At 40.1% G+C, this 21,141-nt stretch overlaps 1 pseudogene; it reads left to right on the forward strand.

Annotated features, from left to right (window-relative positions):
* The first annotated feature begins 5,511 nt into the window (after positions 1–5,511).
* Positions 5,512–20,792, forward strand: LOC145391684 (uncharacterized; annotated as a pseudogene).
* The last annotated feature ends 349 nt before the right edge of the window (positions 20,793–21,141 follow it).

A 21,141-nucleotide genomic window follows, 5' to 3' on the forward strand; every position in this document is an offset into this window, starting at 1 on the left:
TATATAGAACTCCAGTATTACTTACATTTCTTTAACTGACCTTTAAATAACGAATGTATAGAAAATGGCATAAAAAATATTCGCTTAATTACATTTACCGTGTTTTATGAAATACTGTATTTCTGATAAGTAACTGACAGCTCACCATTTATTTTTTCAGTCCCTTTGCGAATGACTGTAGAGTAAATCCTAATAACAGATTCTTAATATCAATAATATCAATGTTTCTCCATCAAGGCAGAAAAGCTTGTATATACTGTACAGTATTTTTTTTTTTTTTTTTTTTTTGCGGGAGGGGGTGGTTAATCTCATACTTCTACCTTATGGACTATTGCCAGATTATTGCTGGGGCCTCTCCTCACTTCCCTCACTCCATTTCCAATTTAAGCCATCGCTACACCCATACTGGCCATCTTGGAATGCTCAGCTTCATAGAGCATATTACCCCCTCCCTTCCGACCATACACCACTGCCCTAGCCTGTTCCACCCACTTCTGTTCATCTATCTCACCCTATTTCTACCCTCTTTCCCTTTTGCCAACACTGACCCTCATACAGTACCAGCATTCAAAGACCTTACTCGTCCTTCTGTACCCCGCGACCCAATCCCATGCGCCCTATCCATACATTTCTGCCTACCCTACCATTGTTCCTCCCTCATATTTGACCTGCATCTTACCAAACGCCGTCATCACGGCGTTTACAAGGTGCGTTTGTAAGCATCCAGACTGATGTCGGTACTAGAAGCGCATATCACTTACAGGTTGTTTAGCATAGACCTTCATAGCAAATCTTTCCGCAGCTAGACATTTCGCCCATCACCGTTGTTATTGCTGAAAAATCTTTTCTTGAAATGTCCAACAGTATCCTCGTCGAATTGCATTTAAAGTCCCCGACAGTCTTCTCTAGATATCCCTTTAATCAAACCTCTGTCACAGCCTTAAGTGAGAATGATCTAAGCCTCACCGAATCATTGAGTCAGAGAGGTGAAAAGTTGCTCCTCAGAGTTCACATTAAATTTGTTTCCATTATTAAACTCAAAAAGCATTCCCCAACGGAAACATTGTTATACTCAGTCGTCCTATTGGATCGAAACTACTATAAAACCATTTTCTCCAATAAATTACATCGGTGCAAATTTACGTGCTGGGAGTTGTCTATGCAGTGACCCGCAGCCCAGAAAGAGTGGGACAAGCTCCATAACCTCCACCTTGCGTGGCCCAGTTTTTTTTTTTTTTTTTTATATAGGCTGCTGCACCTCCCAAGTGCATATTTTTCATCCTCCACCAAAATACTGTATTTTTATCTCCAGAAATGGCACAGCAGAATACATCACACCAATAATGGCTAGCTTCTTACTCACCTTGTGAGGGGCTTTCCTACCATTTTGAGTAAGAATAACCTTTCCATTCAGCTAGCATTACCTGCTAGGTTTGCTGTTTTTCCAGCATTCAGCAGTTTCGCAATATGCCCATTACGAGTGTGCAATACCTCAGTAATAATTATCTAAACACCACAAGTAAGTTCAGTGAATATTTTTTAGTGGCATAAGTTTCAGGTGTTGCTGATGTTGCTTAACCCTAATCTCTCTGACCGAGCAGGCCTATCGACCACAGGTAACCAACAGTTTCTGTGGCGTCATCCAACAGGTACGGTACAACGCAAAGCACACACCGCTCAGGGATCTCACGCCCTACCTTGTGGAAGACGGCGCCTCACCAGAGTCGAACCAGTCCAAATCTTTGTTCTAGTGTCGCTTGTTTCACGTAGAACAGTGGCAGTGAACGACAATCGTTTTGGTTGTAAATAATTTCCATTGATTTTTTTTTTTTTTTTTTTTGGGGGGGGGGTTACCATCACACTGTAATGTCAGTCACTTGTTAATCTCAGTAGTCAATATGAGGAGAAGGCAGTTTGAGGCAACGTTAAAGTAAAAGGAGTATGTATCAGGGATTCTCCATAAAAGGTTAAAAAGTATGTGAACAGTAAGAGCTAAATAACAGAGTACATTCTTGGGCTGAAAGGGTTAAAGAAAAGGGGCCAGAGGCCCTCCGAAATTAATGGAAATATAACCATTGGTGTCCAAACGCTGTTTACCTCCCTCCACCTCACTGTGTGATTTTCAGTCCAGTATTGATGACAACAGGATCTCTCTCTCTCTCTCTCTCTCTCTCTCTCTCTCTCTTCAAAGGGAATGGTATTTGCTGTGTGTGTGTATATATATATATATATATATATATATATATATATATATATATATATATATATATATATATATATATATATATATATACACTAGCAATAACATATCTTGCTCTCGTGTTCCTGAACGTGAAGCTACTGAATACTGTGCTCTCTGGCTTCGGCTCTCATGTCATTTCTAACTAAATGTATCAGTGCTGTTTACTTTTCCCCCTAATTCTACTATCAAAAATTCTTTGACTATCTTAGTTCAAGATGGAACACATCTTATCAATTTTGTTCTTCCCTTAAATTTCCATTCAAGGCGATTTCAGAATTCATCACCTTTGGCTCCCCTCTCCTTTAACTGATCCACCTGATGAACAAGCCTACATCTTTTTTTATACTTGATGACCTAGAGCAGCCTGTACAGTATCCTACCCATTTCTTTGACTGCCTTGGAGAGAGTTCCACCAATTTATACAACCATACAACTAATCCTTCTGCTTATCATGTTAATCTTTTCTTTCAGGCACCTCTGATCACAACCTTATCACCTTAACCTCTCCTATCACCCCAGTAAAACCAGTGGACCGTCCCTAAAAGCAGTGGCTACGGGACTTTGAAAATGCTGATTGGGATGTGCTCAGACGGTATTTCTTTGATTTTCATAGAATGATTTTTGCTTCCTTGGCTGAGAACAATCTAATCGTGCCTCGCAAACTTCGTCTAATCACCGTTGTTCAAATGCTGTCCACAGCAAGGCTTGGGCCAACAAAAGGTACCGGAGCCAACCCACCCCTGAATTTCATCTCTTTTATGTTTCTGCCCGGAATCGTGCTAAGTCTGTTCTTCTCTCTGTTAAAAATAATTTCATTCGTAGTAACGGCTATGAAACCCCAGACACAAATTCTCACTCCTTCTGGCACCTTGAGAAAAGCCTTTCTAACAACTTTTCTTCATCATCCTTCCTTTCTCTTTTCCGCTCTGATGGCTCTGTAACTTTTTCTTCTACTGATAAAGCAGAACTCTTTGCTCAGAGTTTCTCCTCCAAATCCACCTTAGATGATTCCGGTGCTGTTCTTCCATCACTTTCCCCTTCTGATTTCCTCAAGGCTGACATTAAAATGTTTTCTTCCATCACTGACCTCAGTATTAATAAGGCATAAGTGCTTGATGGGGTCTCTCCTATTGTTCTCAAGAACTGTGCTTCTGTGCTTAAACCCTGTCTAGGAAAACTGTCGCCTTAGTCTTCCATCTAGTACCTTTCTTTAGTCCTGTACGTTTGCTCTCATTCAGCTAGTCTCAAAGAAGGGTGATCATTCCCAGACCCTCTAACTATCGCCCAGTTCCTTTAACATCCTGTATTTCTAACTTTTTTATAATGTATTCTTGACAAAAATGTTTTAAAACACCTTTCCTTTCACAACCTTCTTTCAGGTCATCAGTATGGGTTCTGCCAGGTGCGCTCTACTGGTGGTCTCACCTTCCTTTCAGACTTCTGGCCATCCTCCTTTCGGGACTTCGGTAAATGCTTTGCAATTGCACTTGTCATCTCAAAAGGCTTTCGATCAAGTCTGGCATAAATCTTTCATTTCCAAACTGCCCTTTTTTTATATTTTATCCTTTAATCTGTGCTTTCATCTCTAGTTTCCTTTCTATACTCTTTCTTTATCAAGGTGAAGATGCACTTGACAGGTTGTTGATGATTGGCTGAATGAAACATGTCCGAATAACATCGTTGTATTTCAGACAATTGCCAGTAATTACCTGTAATTATCTGAATTACAACGATGTTATTTGGACATATTGCATTCAGCCAATCATCATCACCCTGGATAAAAAAATGAGAAAACTGATTGTAGTCGTTCTATAGTTGATGTACGCGGCCAAAGTTCTTCTCCCTGAGCTACCAATTTGGTGATCCTCAGGACTCTGCTCTATCACCAACCTTCATCCTTATATTATTTATCAGTGACCTAAGGTGTATATCTAAAACAAGCCATTCATATGCTGATGACCCCACCCTTTACCTTTCCATCCGTTTCTCACAGCATCCATCTCGGCAATTACTTCAATAAACAAGGGATGAGGCTATGGCACACCTAATGTCTAACGTGGTTCATATCTCTGATTGGGGTAAATGTAATCTTGTTGATTTTAATGCATCAAAAACTCAGTTCTTACGTCTTTCAACCTGACAAAACCTTCCCCAAGAGTATACTCTAATTCTAAACAATATCCAACTTAATCCCGTGTCATTTTTAAATATACTAAGGGTCTTATTCTCTCGGGATTTATCTTAGAAAGATCATATTACCTCTCTTGTAAAATCTGCTTTCAAGAGATTAGGTGTGCCAAGCCGACGACTCCGTGCCTTCTTTACCCTGCACAGTTGTTGACCTTAAACAGGGGTCCTATTAGCCCCTGTGTAGAGTTCATTTCTCATGTATGGAGAGGCTGCCAGCTGGAGTCAAAGGCTTGTCATCTCATTAACTCTTCTCTTCCTGATTCCCTTCGTCCTCTATTTCTTCGCCTCACTGTTGCATATTCATCTCTTTTTCTATTGCAACTTCAGTGGTCACTTCTCCTCTGAATTGTCTGCCTCCAACCCTCCAAACTACAGCAGGTGCGTAGCACCCGTCAGGTAGCAAAGTCTCATCCCTTTGCTGTCAACTCTCCAAGGCAAACGTTAAAGGGTCCTCCGACTCCTTCATGTATGCAACAGGACAGCTCTGGAAGTGCCTTTCTGTGTCTGCATTTCCAACTGCCTATGACCGCCAGTCTTTCAAAAGCAGTGGTCAGGTCCAGACATCTCAAAATAAACGGATCTTGAATTTGGCTTTCTATTATTCTCCCCGAAAAGGAGAGTATGATTTCACCCCTATTTGTGTGTTTGTTTGTTTGTTTGTCTTTTAGCAGGATTACTCAAAAACTGAAAGAGACATTTGAACCAAGTTTTTTAGGTAGATAGCCCATGTCCTGGGAAACAATCGATTAACTTTTGGGACCGATCCAGATAGTATCTGGAAAACACTTTTTGCGAAACCATAATCAGTGATGAGAAATCTTAACACAGTATGAAGAGTGGTTTGGAAATTACTTTGCCCTTGTCGGAGAGATGCACTTCACTGAGTGCCCCTCGTCTTGTTTGTACTTTTACTTGGAGGGAAAAATCTTGCAGGCTTCTAGCCTTTGGTTCCTTCTTCCTTACATACAAAAGACGGATAGATAGATAGAGAGAGGGAGAGAGAGAGAGAGAGAGAGAGAGAGAGAGAGAGAGAGAGAGAGAGAGAGAGAGAGTACATAGGTGTACATAGGAAAAACATAATGGGAGGCCTGTATGCCCACGAAGAGGTTATCCGCTGGAATATAAAAAGGTTAGTTTTACTAAGATCTAACCAACGTGTAAGAGAATAGGATAGAAACGAGGAAAGCTCTCCCTCATCCACCAAACTATCTGGTTAAACCGACAGGAGCAATATATGAAAAAAAAAAATCATGCCTGGTAGAAGGAACAAGTATGCACTACGTAATATCTGTTCTACAGATCTGTAAAAGAAAGAGCATACACAATCTCCAAATGGTCTCAGTATTAAGCAAACGTCTCCTGATAGTCAGCGTCACTTCAGCCTGGAAATAAATGATGCTAAGTGATAGACCATGGACCAAAATATTTGTCAAGACAAATTTGAAATATATTGACACTAACTACTGTTGCACTATCTGTTGCTGGTAGCCTATTCCAGTTTTCCATTACGCGAATATTAACCCGTCACGTCCCGACCACTTTCGCACCTCCGACACACCCCAGTCCCGACCACTTTTGGAAAAAAAATTTTTGGCTAAAACCTCCGCTTTTGGTGAGAAACATCGAAAATTCATAGAGAAATCGCTCACCTGAGGTTTAAAATACTCGATACAGGTAGGAGTACCTCCTTACCTTACAGGGTTTTCTATCAGGCTGGCTGCAAAGAAAACGAGTTCTATGGGAGGATAACTATTCCACACCACTCCTAAACGGTATTTATTTATTTATTTGGTACGAATTTATATGTAGTATGAGAGTATATTGGTTTTCAAATAGTAATATAGGCATTATAAGCATTGTTTCACTCACTAACTCATCACCATTCCTGACTTTCTTTTGCCACATTACCTGATCATCATTTCTGACTGTTTCTTCCTATAATGCTATGTAAACTTTGTCCTCCACATTGTCATCGATTGGGGAATCACTGTGGCCCTGAATGTCTTTATTGGCCAGGTCACTGGTAACAGGTGAATTGCCAAGACAATGGCATGCAGGGGGGGGGGGAGGTTATGTGGTGAAAGGCATTGTCCCTGCTTGGCATCTTGTAGAGGAATGGAGGAAGGTGTCCCGTGTATACATACGAAAAATCACGCGCGAAAATTGAAAATGGTGCAAATTAGGGACCTTGCAATTGCAAAACGTACCAGTACGTCGATGGGACTGGCAAATGCAAAATGTTGCAACGTACCCATACGTCGACGGGACATCTTGGGTTAAATTATTTTTTCCGTGTAATAGTACTGTACCTCTTGCTTTTGAGCTTTATTACATTATTTCTAGTCATTCTGTATTCCCAAGACACTATTGCCTGATTTCATCAAATTTGTTAAGGATTTTAAATATTTGTTTTAGATCTCGTCTGAGTCATCACATTTTCAGAGAAACATCCTTAGTTTCTTTAGTTGCTCCTCATAGGGTTAATTTTGCTTTGAAGGGATCATCTTTGTAGCTCTGCACCTAGAATACTGCTGTATGCAGTATTCTAGGTGTGGTCTAACTAACGATGTATAAAGCTTAGAAACTGCATCAGGCGTTTTGTTATCAAAATTTCTTTCAATGAAGCCGAGCATTTTGTTTGCCTTGTTACTGGCTGGTATACACTGCTTTGAGTTTTTGAGGTCGTTACTGATGATAACTTCTTCATCCTTTTCGTCCTTTACCCCTGTCAGTGCTGTAATGAAGATGTGATATTCATAATTAATGTTTTCATCACCAAAGTACATTACCTTAAACTTATCTACATTAATTTTCATCTGCCATTCTTCACGTCAATTTATTAACTTATCCAGGTCGTTTTGTATAGATTCATAGTCTGCTTTCTTAATTACTTTGCCTCCAATTTTCGCATCATCAGCAAATATTGCTACCTTAGTAGCTAGTCCGTTTTTTTGTACATCATTTATATAAGTAGTGAAAAAATTGGATCTAGAACTGACCCTTGAGGAACTCCGCTTATTATTTCTAGCCAGTCTTTTCACTCCGTTTTTATCACTACACGTTGCTTACGATTCATTAACCAATCACCAACCCATAAGTTGTTAGTGAGACCGTGGGCTTTTAGTTTTTCTGGTAGTCTTAGATGGGGGAGACCTTGTCAACCGCTTTCTGGGAACCTTGGTGGATGACATCCGACGGTATTTTTTCGTCTCAGTTAATGTATATGTTTGTAAAAAATTCAAACAGGTTTGTGAGTCATGATCAGTTATTAAAACCGTGCTGGTTATCTGTTATACGAGAGAGAGAGAGAGAGAGAGAGAGAGAGAGAGAGAGAGAGAGAGAGAGAGAGGTTTGAATATTTCCTAGCAACTCCCTTTCTGTCTCTTTTATTCTTTCTGTCGAAAGACGACTTCATTCAGCCATCAACAGACCCTCTTAGTTAACGGTTGCAGAGATCTTGTGTTTTAAGGTCATCACATTGTATTGAAAACCATTCTGTATTCACTCATTTTATTTCTTTTTCCCTTTTCATTTTATTTTTCAAAATTGTTCAGTTTGGTGTTATTCATATATAGTTTACCTGTTAATTTCAGACTTAGTAAAACTGTTCTTTGAGCAGATACCCTCGGATAGCCTTTTAAAATCTATTATTTAATCAAGCCCCTCTAAATTAATTTATGATGCCAAAGGTCAAACCAGAAACATAAAAATTTTGGAATCCTATGTTCTACTAAATTTTATGTTTTTATCATGATGGCAATTTACTTAAAAGTATGATTGCACTGCAGCTGTATGGAGACCTTCCTGCATACCCTTGGGAATGTTTTCAGTCTTTAACCATATACTTTTGTTCATCCTTGCACCAGCAGATTGCAGTCAGGGGAGGGATGACGTACCATAGTAATTGGGTTGTAGAGATGTTTCCATGTTCCGCATACGTATACAGAGAGCAGTATTTTATTTTATTGCATGGTCCATATATTCTGTTGATATTATAGGCGAATCCTTGTAGTAAAGGTAATAAAAACTGTTTCCATAGTTAGCTCTTTTATATATTTTTTTCTTATTGCCGTTAGACTGTTGTGATCAGCTTAGTGAGGGACTTTGAGTTGCCATGAATAGCATAAAATCTGTGTGTGTGTGTGTGTGTGTGTGTGTGTGTAAACGTTGCGCCATCCTGGTATCGGAGCTTAGGGATTGGTGGGTAAATAAGTGAGTGTCTGGAGGCAACGCATATTAACTTAATTCACTTGTGCACGCAAAGTTAATATATCGCCGGAGACAGGCTTATGTTGCTAATTTACCTTACATTTCATTCGCACCACTGGTCGATGATGCTATTCAGTCTGAGCCTTTCATAGTGAATGGGCTTACAGAGATGTCCCCCAGTTCCCCAGACATTTACTTCTTTCATGCCTCAGCAACTTGCACTGAACTACGAGACTGCTGATAGTTCCCATTATATATTATTTTTGCTGGCATAGTAATATTATTAAGCTTACGAGAAACTGCTAACATTTCTTCTACTTTTTTTTTTTCATCATCATCTTCTACTTCTTCCTCATCCACTTCTTCTGCTTCTTCTTCTTCTTTTGCATCTTTCAGAAAAGCTGACATCAATTTGGGGGATATTTCTTGTCGCACATATGCTAAAGAAGGCTGCAACAACCCCTTCCGTCTCGAGAAGTGTCTCCTCAGCGGTTTAAAGTACTCTAAGCACAAGAATAAACTAAGGAATGTGTTCTTAATGAAGAGGTTAAGAGGTTGCCGAGACGTTCCTTCAGCTTATTCTCGAAATACAGAGACACAGACAAAAACATACATAAACACAGGCACACAGACAGACAGACATATATAAACTGAGGCATAGACACTGACATAACAGTCACAGACAGATACGTAAACAAAGGCATACATATAATATTATAGATGCAGACACAAAAACATTCGGGCAGACGGACACATGCGTACATACTCAAGGACATATTAGCCATGTCACCAGTCGTGTGTCTGTGTCTCTTCAGTCTGTGTCCGTATGTATGTATGTATGCATGTCTGAGTCAGCGTGTGTGTGTGTGTGTGTGTGTGTGTGTGTGTCTAAGTGTCTGTGTGTACGTTTGTGTATGTGTGTATGTGTGTGCTTTTGTGTGCATTAAGAGAGCTGGACTCCAGTTAAAATGAGCAAGTTTGAGCCTGCTCTGATCGTGCTGCGGGTGTGGGGAAGGTGTGCTGTTGTAGCTGTGTCTTAGTAGTAGTCTATAGGTATTTCAGGCACACTCAGTGGATCAGTGAAGTGTTGACGGCTTTTGTGGACTGTTGTATACTCCAAAAATATACAAGAAACGGTATACTATGATATAATGAAGTGGAGCCTGAGACGACTCCCTTCCTCAGTGTTCTTTGCAGTCTGCCCTCGATGGTGGACTTGGGTGACTAGAGAGGGAAAAATGCTGATGGCACTGAAAGGAGTATACATGTTGATCAACATGTGTACAGTACATTGCTAAACTTATGAGTAGACTGTAGCACCAGTCGAACAGGGCAGTACTCCCGAGGTGGATGGCAAGCTGGAGATGGGGATAGGGAGAGCTGGAGCTCCCGTTTCACCAGCCCTCAGGACTTGGTCGTGACCATCTCCTTTTGCTGAACATTTTCAGTGCATTCATTTACATAGAGAGTAGCCCAGCATGGTCTCATAATACCTCTACCTTCAACTGTCTACACCACACTACATGCGCATAACATATCACACCTTCTATTCACTCTCTTAAGCAATGACCGCTGCATTGTTACTATCAAATGAGGTGGTACCTCGGATTGCCACCACCGGCAAGGTAGGGCTGGCGGCACAGGGTACCCCCGGTCGCCATCAAGCGACTGTGCCAGCAGCGACTCTTGCAATTTCCAATGATGCTCGTCAACGGAGAAGTGAAAGTGCGGCCTTATTCTTTACCAACAAATGCGGCCTTAGCACAAATTTAAACTCAGTTCATTTTTTCCTTAAATCCGTATCCCCTCTAGTCCTTTTCCTCACAGAACCACAAATCTTACCCTCTGTTGATATATCCTCATTTTGTTTTCCCGGTTACCATCTTTTCACACACTTTCGTAACAAGGGCGGCACCTATTGTTATATCAAATCCCAATACGCAGTTGACACAATTATAAACTTCACTTCATCCAGTTTTGATTACTCATTGTATAAACTAAATTGTCAAAATATTACTAAATATTATTGTGCAGTCTATCGTTCCCCAAGTGCTTCTTCGGAACCCAGTGTATTTGATTCCATATCCACACAGTTGAGTAACCTTAACCTTGCCCTTAGCACCGAAATTACCATTTTGGGTGATTTAACATAAATAATGTTGAATGGTTATTGGATTCTGTCAGGACTGACGACGCTGGTCTAGAGTGCGAGCTGTTTGTAGAATCGTTTAATCTCACAGAGCTGGTAAAGCAACCAACCAGAATACCTGATAATCCTGACCATAATGCCCATCTCTTGGATTTATTCTTGACAAATAATCCAGATCAATACAGGATAGAGGTACTGTCACCATTTGGATCCTCAGACCACAATCTCATCAAAGCCTCATTAGTTAACCCCCCCCCCCACCTCCCCGTTCTGAACCTGTCAGGGTGACCCGATGGCACTTTGATAGGGCAAACTGGGATGGATTTAGAAATTATCTTACTGACATTCCATGGCAGTCTTTCTTCTCTAGTGATCCCAATTCTACCCAGTCCCACATTTGCGACTTAATACTAGCTGGTATAGATTTATTCATACCAAGTCAACAGTTCACTAAAAGATCGAACTCTCCAAAACGGTTTGATGGCAACTGTGCCAGTGCAACAGCCGAAAAGTCATTAGCATATAACTCTTACTTAAAATCTAAAACTTGTAAATCACTCTCTTAATTTAAAATCGTTATAAATCGTGCAAAAGCTGTAATAAATCTAGCTAAATCAAACTTTCTTCAAAAGCAAGCTTCAAAACTGCTTAACAACCCTAGTGACAATAAAATATTCTGGTCAACTCAATTCTTTCAATAATAACTTTAACAGATCATCATCCATTCCCCCACTAAAATCTTCAGATGCCAACATTATAAATGACCCACATGCAAAAGCAGATATTTTTGCCAGTACATTTGCCAGAAATTCTACCATAGACGATGCCAGCCGGAACGTTCCAGTACTAGAACTTGACTCTCCCGAATTTGTTGCACTTAAAATATAGACAAGTCAAATCTAACCTAGACAATGAAAGCTCCAAGCCCAGATGGAATTCCGCCAATTGTTTTGAAAAAGTGTTCCCCTGAACCTGCCTCTGTTCTAGCTAAATTATTCAGATTATGCATACGGTCTTCTTCATTCCCAAATTCATGGAAAGAAGCCAATATCCACGCAATTCCGAAGAAAGGAAGTTCGTCTGACCCCTCCGATTACGGACCAATAGCAGTCACATCTTCTCTTGGTAAGGTATTTGAAACATTAATTAATAAGCACATTGTTAAACATCTTGAATCCAACAACTTAATTAGTGATAGACAATATGGTTTTCACCACAAAAGATCCACCATTGACATACTCAATCTCCTAACTCATACCACCCATCAATCAATTGACTTACATGGAGAGAAACTCATGCAGTAGCCCTTGATATTTCTAAAGCTTTCGACAGAGTATGGCACCGTTCCCTGCTGTCCAAACTCCCTTGTTATGGACTAACGTCATATGTTCCTTTGATATCCTCATATCTCAGTGACAGGAAAATAAGAGTAAAAGTAGATGATGTATATTCCAATTTCCACTCAATTAACGTAGGGGTGCCGCAGGGATCAGTTCTGGCCCCAACCCTGTTCCTGGTTCATATTAATGATCTCTTTATCTGTCACCCGCAATCCCATCCACTCATATGCAGATGAATCAACACTACATAGTGCATCCACACTCAGACACCCATTTACAAAGTCTAATATCTCTACCTCTCAATTCAGTATAGCAATCTCCATAAATCAAGACCTATTTACGTTCAGTGAATGGGGACAAAACAACCTTGTCTCATTTAATGCTAGTAAAACTAAATACATACAATTTACTAATAGACAGATATTCCAAGATTCGTATATAACTTTCAATACTACCAATATTCCCATCTCCAAAAGTATTGAAATTCTCGGTGTCTCACTTAACAGTGCCCTCAGCTGAACCTCTCATGTTAGATCACTTGCTAAAATCGCCTCAAAGAAACTTGGATTAATGTACAGAGTCCGTAACTGCTTCACTGACGAGCAGTTAGCTATAATTTATATGAATCATGTGCGCTCTCAGCTTGAATATTGCTCACCCTTGTGGAATGGGTGTGGAGAGGTTTCATTAAAACAACTAGACAAAATTCAGAACAAGGCTGTTAGAATTATTAACAACTCTGCCATTACAAATAAACTATAGTCTCACCAATCTAAAACCAAGGTTTGGGTGGGGTCTGGCGCTGGGTGCAGCCATGCCATACTTCCTAAACGAGCGATGAGTAGATTCTGTTATATATGTAATAGGCTTCACAGATAGGTACACACATACTAATACAATATAAACGTAAGTATTCTAGCATATCAATGGAAGGTAAACTTGTAATGCATATGGCTCTTGTACATCAATAAAGAAACGTGGCATACATATTTTACAGTGGTGCTGAAAAAAATGTAGTTACTTTTACCGACTTTCACGGTAGTTCTAAGTTGGGTAAGTAATGTAACAATTACGTTTATAATATAATTTGAAGGAATCAGTAGAACATACGCTATTTTCTTAATAGAAATAAATAAGTTAAAACACTCACGAGCGGCAACATCCAGGCCCATACTGGGAGTTAATCCATTGGAGGGAGATTTAAGCTTCTGTCACGTGCTTCCACTGTTCACTTTGTTATATATATAACTTAAAATATATTTATAACTTAAATTAGTTTGTCTTTACACACACACACACAAAAAAAAAACACACACACACACACACACACACACACACACACACACACACACACACACACACACACACACACACACACACACACAGAAGTGGGGTGAAGTCATGTCAGGCCAGGTGGCGAGGTGTGAGCGGACGAACTCTAACGGTGTCAGGTCAGCCACTACCCAGTCAGAGTATAGGAAACAAGGCAACGCTGTATGCCGGGAAATCCCCGGCTGGACTCCACCCAAACCTTGGTTTTAGACTGGTGAGACTACAAGTAAGAAGGAATGTTGCCTCCCTTGCATTATTTTACAGATATTTTTATGGCAAATGCTCAGACGAAGTTGCGTCCATGGTGCCACCTCTCCATGCCTTCCCTCGTGCCACACGGGCATCTGGTAGCGCTCATGGCTGGAATGTCACTCAGCCATATTGCAGAACTTCTATCTATCAGAATTCTTTCATTCCCCGAACTGCATCTCTTTGGAACTCGCTTCCCCAGAGTTGTTTCCCTCCAAACATCAACCAACAGCTGTTCAAGTCTGTTACAGATATTTTATGAACAGAGGACACCAGTAATCTGGTGTATGGATTATTTTTTTTTTATTCATTTGTTTTTCCTTCCTCTGTTCTGTTATTATAAGAAAAAGTAACGAATTAACAAAGAAGTGACATTATAAGCTGACACACACACACACACACACACACACACACACACACACACACACACACACACAGGCAGACACAGAGGCATTTAATTAATCTGAGAAGGGGTGGTGCAAAGAGGGATGTACCACAGAGTGACAGAGATAGGACGAGGGAAGAGCCAGGCGGAAATGAAGCACGGGAAGACAAAGAATCGGAGAACGGGAGGAAAGATGAGGAAAATTAACAAGGAAATACACGAGAGAGAGAGAGAGAGAGAGAGAGAGAGAGAGAGAGAGAGAGAGAGAGAGAGAGAGAGAGAGAGGAAATGATGCTGGAGAAATTAAGAACGAAAATGCAGAAGAAAAAATATGTGGCAACACTGAAAATGAATTAGGCTTAAAAAAGTCGAAGAAACAGACAAGGAGAAAAAACGAGCATAAGTTAGATTATGAATCACGAAAAGACAGGAAAACTGAAGAAAAAAATTAAGCAAGGAATGATGATGAAACAGGAAAATTAAAAAAAAAAAAAAAAAAAAAAAGGGTAACTGAAGCAAGGAAAGGAAATTACAGGGAAAGTAAGGGCAAAAGTAATATGAATGCAGGAAAAGTAAAAAATGGGAATGATGAAAGAAAGTTGAAAAAAAAAAGGGAAAGAAAAAGAAACAGGAAAGCTATGGGGGAAGAACTGCAGCACGAGAAGACGAACTGGCAAAACTGAAACAGAATTAGAAAAAATATGTAGACAAAAAAAGGAAAAAAGCAAAGAAAATGTGGAAAATAACAAAGTTTAACAGGTGAGAAAATTTTATTAGGTGAGGTAAACACGGAATACGAGTATAGGTGGAGAAAACGACACTTGGAGAAAGATAATGAACGGCGATAATTATCGAGACAAGAATATACAGAAAAAAAAAAAAGAGAAATAAAAAAGTAACACAAAGAAAAGGCGAAAAAGAAGCTTGTAGAACAGTTCAACATGAACTGTTCTACAAGTCACCGTTAAAAGGTTTGAATTTTTAAGTTACCAAGCAAATGAGTTTAAAGTGGCTTAATGTTCTTTTCTTTTGTTTATCGAAACTGTCATTTCAAGAATATAAGATAGTATAAAAAATACTCTTACAAATGAAATCAACTCCTTAGGAATAATTCAATATAAATATCCTGAAGGATGCTGAAAACCCTGTAACTTATTTAATCAAGGAACGACAAAGGAACGGAAAGATAAGGGGAACAGAAATAATGCACAGGAAGATAAAGAGACAAAAAAGAGAGGAAAAGTGTGTATATTGAATAACGAATTGCGAGTTGTTTTGTTATTGTCGTTACTGTTGTTGCTGAAGGGTCAGTCTGTTCGCGCAGACCTGTCGACCGCAGGTGAGCAAATGCCTCTTTGGCATTCTCCAATATAGTCCAGTCCCTGTTGTAAGAGACCCGTATAAATATTAAGATGAGGCTTTGACTGGTGATTTGAGTAAAGGATACCGCCAGCTTCAAAAGAGTATTAGGTGGAATTGCTAGAATCATAGCATAAGTGAGAAAATGGCGGTTTTCAAAATGGCCACCACTGGCATCTTTCAGGACTATAAACACTTACAATTTCAAATAGAATTGTAATACCTGGAAGGCTATTGTGGGATTTTCAGGCACGGCCGACACGATGGTGCCTATGGGAAATCAATATGACCTTGCGCAGTACTCGAATTCCAAGATGGCTGCCATCCGGTCCCTCCCCAAACAAAAAAGTCATGTATCTTTTGAAACATCGTGACTGTATGGCTTTTATGCTAATTGTGAGGTTTTCAGGCACTGCCGACATGATAGCACCTTTACTGATTCGGTATCACAACATTTGATGCTCAAAATGCAAGATGGCCGTCTTCCAAAATCCGTAGCTAACAAGAAAGTTGTAAAATTTTCGATATAGCTGGAATATAGCAGTACTCTCTGGATATTACTATTTCAGTTTTTTTGGTAAATGTCTGCTTGAGCTCAGTTTTGGAAGGAAGTCATTATATACGTTCCTTCCATGGACTCATGATGGTATCAGATCTTCTCAGCTCCTTGGCATGAGAGGCATTCTGGGAGTGGTTGGTGCAGAATGATCGTAGTATCAATGACGAATTCATAGAACGTGCACAGGAAGTATAGAGAGCTCTATGTGCAAACGAAAGACCCACCGAGAAGTTCGCAGAACTATTTGACCTGTCATCAGATCTCCATGAGCAATTTGAGTGTTTTCTGGAAGAATGCTGTGCAAAATCTGAGGCGTGTCAGAAGGCTACCTGCGAGTGTTTCAACAGATGGCTCCTACTATCAAGCATGTGGTTGCATCAGATCGAGAAGGAAATTTCCCTCTACACATAGCATTCGTGGGAGCTTCTCTGCCAATCTTGTGAGACATCAACTGCATCAATTACTTTCGCATTGGCATGGTCTACCTTGAATCCACAAAAGCCTTAGAAGCAACTCATCTCATCCGGATGTTTTTCAGCGGTTCATGCATGGGCAGTTTGTCCTGAAGAATAGAGCTGAAAGTTACATCAATGCTGTTGCACCGAATATGAAGCCAGAACAATCCATCCACAGGGCATCAAAAAGTGCTGGTGGCATTGTTGGCCAAATAAGAAGTCTGAGGGATGTGATCGAGTGGCAACTCATTTTCCACAAAATTCTCCTCACCTTAAACAACTTCTGGGATATTATGAATGACTATATTCAGAATTTCACGAGCTTTCAAATGATCTTGGTTTCGAGTTTATAAGTCGAATAGTTTTCGAGTAAATCGAAAAAAAACTATGAAAATTGCCTAAAAACATCTGATTTGTTTAATATTTCATATGTTATTAGTGACACTGTAACAAACATATATGTAAATTCTCTCCAGTTTTGTAGCCCAAAGGTTAAGGAAGCCCATGATATAATTCACAGTGTTATAACCCTTATTGTTATTGACAAAATGAATTTTGAAAAGTTATGATGGATTGTGCGCGGTAACAGCACCTACACTCCGGCCTGTAAGCTGAGTATGTTCGTCTTTTGGAACTTTTCCCAAAATAATTATTTGCACACATAGGTTACTTTGCTTTACAAAAGTGTGCATAAGAAATCATCAGCTTGATCATGCTTTCTTCGGATCTTTGATGTGACCTATACTTTACATGTTAAGTGACTGAGAGAACAGCAATGAAATGAACCACATTTTCCCTAAGAGAATATATAGTAAACACGCATTTTATTCCTTACAATACAGTAATATAAAAACTAGACAAATAAGCTGGTTACTCACATCCTCTAGCAGTGTTGTAGTGTTTCTTGAGAGGAGATGGAGTTGCAAAAAGGAGGAAAGGTACGATCACAGCCTGCATGTGTGTGTGTGTGTTTGCAATGTGATTTACTGCTGTATGCTATCATCAGTATGGTACTGATGAAAACATAGTCCTGTGCAGAGTGGCACATCACAAACAGGACATATATAGCTGGTGTCCCTCCTCCTCTTGTGCAAATAGCACAGCAAACATTGCAGCCTCTTCCTGTGGTGAATAGGAGTGGTGGCAGTGGTGACAGCAGTTGTAGGACCAGTGGCGAAAGGAGTGGTGATAGTGATGGTGCTACTGCCTGTAGTGCTAATTGCTGCGGCCTTGAGGAGGATTTTGCTCTCCCTTACCTCTACCTCACTCTCACCTCCTCACCAAATTCACTATCACATTCACAATCACTAGATTCTTCACTTTCAGTCCCACTAAACAAGTATTTCAAATACTCCTCCTCCGATAAGCCTTTGCCCGCCATTGTAGTTTCAGTGTATAAGAGGGGAACGGTCAAAATCGGTTATGAAATTTCAAATTTGGATTTCTCTAAAAATATATAAGAAACACTTATAAACCTTCTTCACAAGCACGGTATGGAAGGTGCAGTATTAGAAAATGAGGAATAAGGTGGCCGGCCGTGCGCTCACACACCCTCCTAGACTGACTGCTGGGAGGACACTGAGCTAAAAATAGGCCGCTTGTCCCTGCGATAAGCTGGTGGGCGTTGCCATATACTTCCCTCAGACATTGCCACCCTCACCTTTGACTCACCCAAATCTGACGCAATTTCATCCACAGGAAAAGTTTCTAGGATCATTAATAGGGAAGTTGCATCATACTGCGTCATCGGTTACTCTTCAGATTGCAAGGACTATGACTTGCATTGCATCACAGTGCGTGAAAGGGTTAATTTTAATTTGCTGAGAAAAGGAAAATTTGAACATTTTAAGAGATCGTATTGAGCCATTATTTATATTTCCTTCAGTACAACTACTCCAAAAAATAACAGCTCGTAATAAAAAAAAAAATATGTGAGGAATTTTCAGTCAGAAAAATTAATTCGAGAAAATTAAATCATTGTAATATGCATATATGAAACTGGTACTCATCTAGAATTTGGATTCTAAAGTCAGCAGATTTTTCATGCAACATAGAAAAAAAATAATAAACAGCTAGTGGTGCAGTTCAACATGAACTGTTCTACAAGTCACCGTTAAAAGGTTTGAATTTTTAAGTTACCAAGCAAATGAGTTTAAAGTGGCTTAATGTTCTTTTCTTTTGTTTATCGAAACTGTCATTTCAAGAATATAAGATAGTATAAAAAATACTCTTACAAATGAAATCAACTCCTTAGGAATAATTCAATATAAATATCCTGAAGGATGCTGAAAACCCTGTATTTTTATGTGAAAACAATAAAAATGCCACATAAATAAATGTTCTCTAAATTTGTAGCGAAACATTCCAAAATATTTCTGAAATTCAGTAAAATTTCACAGAAGTAAATAAAACATTGTCAGAGGAAGAGGTCAAGTAACATACTGTAGAATGATATCGATTCAGATATGAAATGGACTTGCATTTATGGTATTCATTACACAGTGTTTTTGTGGTGATATTGGGTTGTGTGATGGGTTGGCAACATTGTGAATTTTGGATCACTGATCTGGCAGTGCTGCATGAGGAGATTCAAAATAGTGGTTGTTTTGGGATTCTTCTGCCAGTGCTCTGCCCAATCTTCTGATACGCCTCTCATACTCTTACGGTATGGATTTTGTGTTGAATAAAGCCTAGAGATAAGGCTTGTGTTTTATCACAACAATTTATTCAACAAAAAATATCCTATCTGTAATGGTACTGGAGTGGACCCAAGGACCAGGCTGACCACCACACTACCAGTAAACAGAGGCTACAACAGGGAACGTCTACTGAAATCAGAGAGACTAGACTCAGACCCTTGCTCATCTATGGCTGCTCAGGAATGGAAGCATTGTTTCAAGACCTTTGAAACTTTTTGGGAACTTCTCCTCAACAAATTCTAGACAAGCTAGGTCTACTTATCAACTTTGTATCACCAAAAATCTATGAGGCTATTTCTGAGTGTGCTACCTATGAGGATGCTATCAGTATCCTAAAGTCACAATATATCAAGCCCACAAATGAAGTTTTTGCAGGCCACTGCATTGCAACTCACCGCCAGCAAGTTGGTGAGTCCTTAGATGAATACTTTCAAGCACTGAAAATTCTGAGTAAGGACTGTAATTTCCAGGCTGTGACAGCTGCTCAGTATTGTGCAGAGTCCATCAGGGATGCATTTATCAGTGCCCTGCAATCATCATTGATAAGGCAGCGTTTGTTGGAGAATAAAATCCTGGATTTAGCCACTATGTTTGACCAGGCAAGAGCTTTAGATTCGGCCCAAAGGGATTCTGAAGTGTACAGTACCACCCAGCCTTCTCTAGTGGTAAGTGCTGCAACTCCTGACCAAGATACTAGCAAGGAAGTTACTGTGGAACCTGCCCCTGTGACAGCTGTTGTAAATGCCAAGTGTTTCTTTTGTGGCTTTTCAATGCATCCACGTCCAAAGTGTCCAGCACGTGAAGCAGTGCACAATAAATGTCAGAAGAAGGGTCACTTTGCTAAGGTGTGTCGTGCTAAATCATCACCAACAGCTTGTGCTTCTACAAATCCTAGCGACCATGCAACACTAGCGACCATGCAACACTAGCGACAGTGACTTCTGCAGCTACTCCAAGTTCACTGTTGAAGGCAGTTGTAAAAGTCTTCATCAAGGGAGCAGAGGTAGAAGGTCTTATTGACAGTGGCAGCTCTGAAAGTTTCGTCCACCCATACTTAGTTAAGCGCCACTCCTTGATTGCACATCACTCATCGGGTGCTGTTTCCATTACATCAACATCTCTCTCTGCTCGGTCATCAGGGTTTTGCCATGTAGACCTCAGAGTTAATGGCCAGGATTACCAAGGTGTACATCTAGCTGTTCTGCCACAACTGTGCTCTGATGTGATTCTTGGGCAGGACTTCCAGAAGCTGCATGGTAGTGTTACTCTGACGTATGGAGGTAAAATGCCTCCTCTTGTTGTCTGTGGACTCAGCACCTTAACAGTGGACCCACCGAAGCTGTTTGCCAACCATACAACTGACTGCTATCCCATATCAGCTAAGTCACACCGCTATTCTTATGAAGATCGGATGTTCAATGAGATGGAAACTCAGAGGCTGCTGAAGGATGGCATAATAGAACCAAGTGATTCCCCTTGGCATGCACAGGTTGTTGTCGTCAAGGCTGATCCTAGGAAGCAGCGGCTGGCCATCAACTACTCTGAGACTATCAACAAATTCACACTTCTTGATGGGTACCCTGTACTTCGTATTGATGATACAGTGAACAAAATTGCTCTGTGACATGTTTTTAGCATCACTGATCTACGGAGAGCCTATCATCAAGTCCCCATCAGGAATGAAGATGAACCTTACACAGCGTTTGAAGCTGGTGACGGCCTGTATCAGTTTACTCGAGTCCCCTTTGGGGTCACAGATGGGGTGGCCTGCTTCCAACGGATCATGGATTCATTCATTCAAGAAGAGCAACTCACTGGAACTTATGCATACTTGGATAACGTTACCATTTGTGACATGACCCAGGAGGAACTTGATGCTAACCTTAATAAGTTCCTGGAGGCTGCCAAGAAGAAAAATATAAGTTACAATGAGGAGAAGTGCACTTTTTCAACAAAAAGGCTTAGCATCCTTG

Source organism: Coenobita brevimanus, chromosome 2 (assembly GCF_032717465.1).
Source record: "Coenobita brevimanus isolate Jiangsu-jjx chromosome 2, ASM3271746v2, whole genome shotgun sequence".
Classification (NCBI taxonomy): Eukaryota; Metazoa; Arthropoda; class Malacostraca; order Decapoda; family Coenobitidae; genus Coenobita; species Coenobita brevimanus.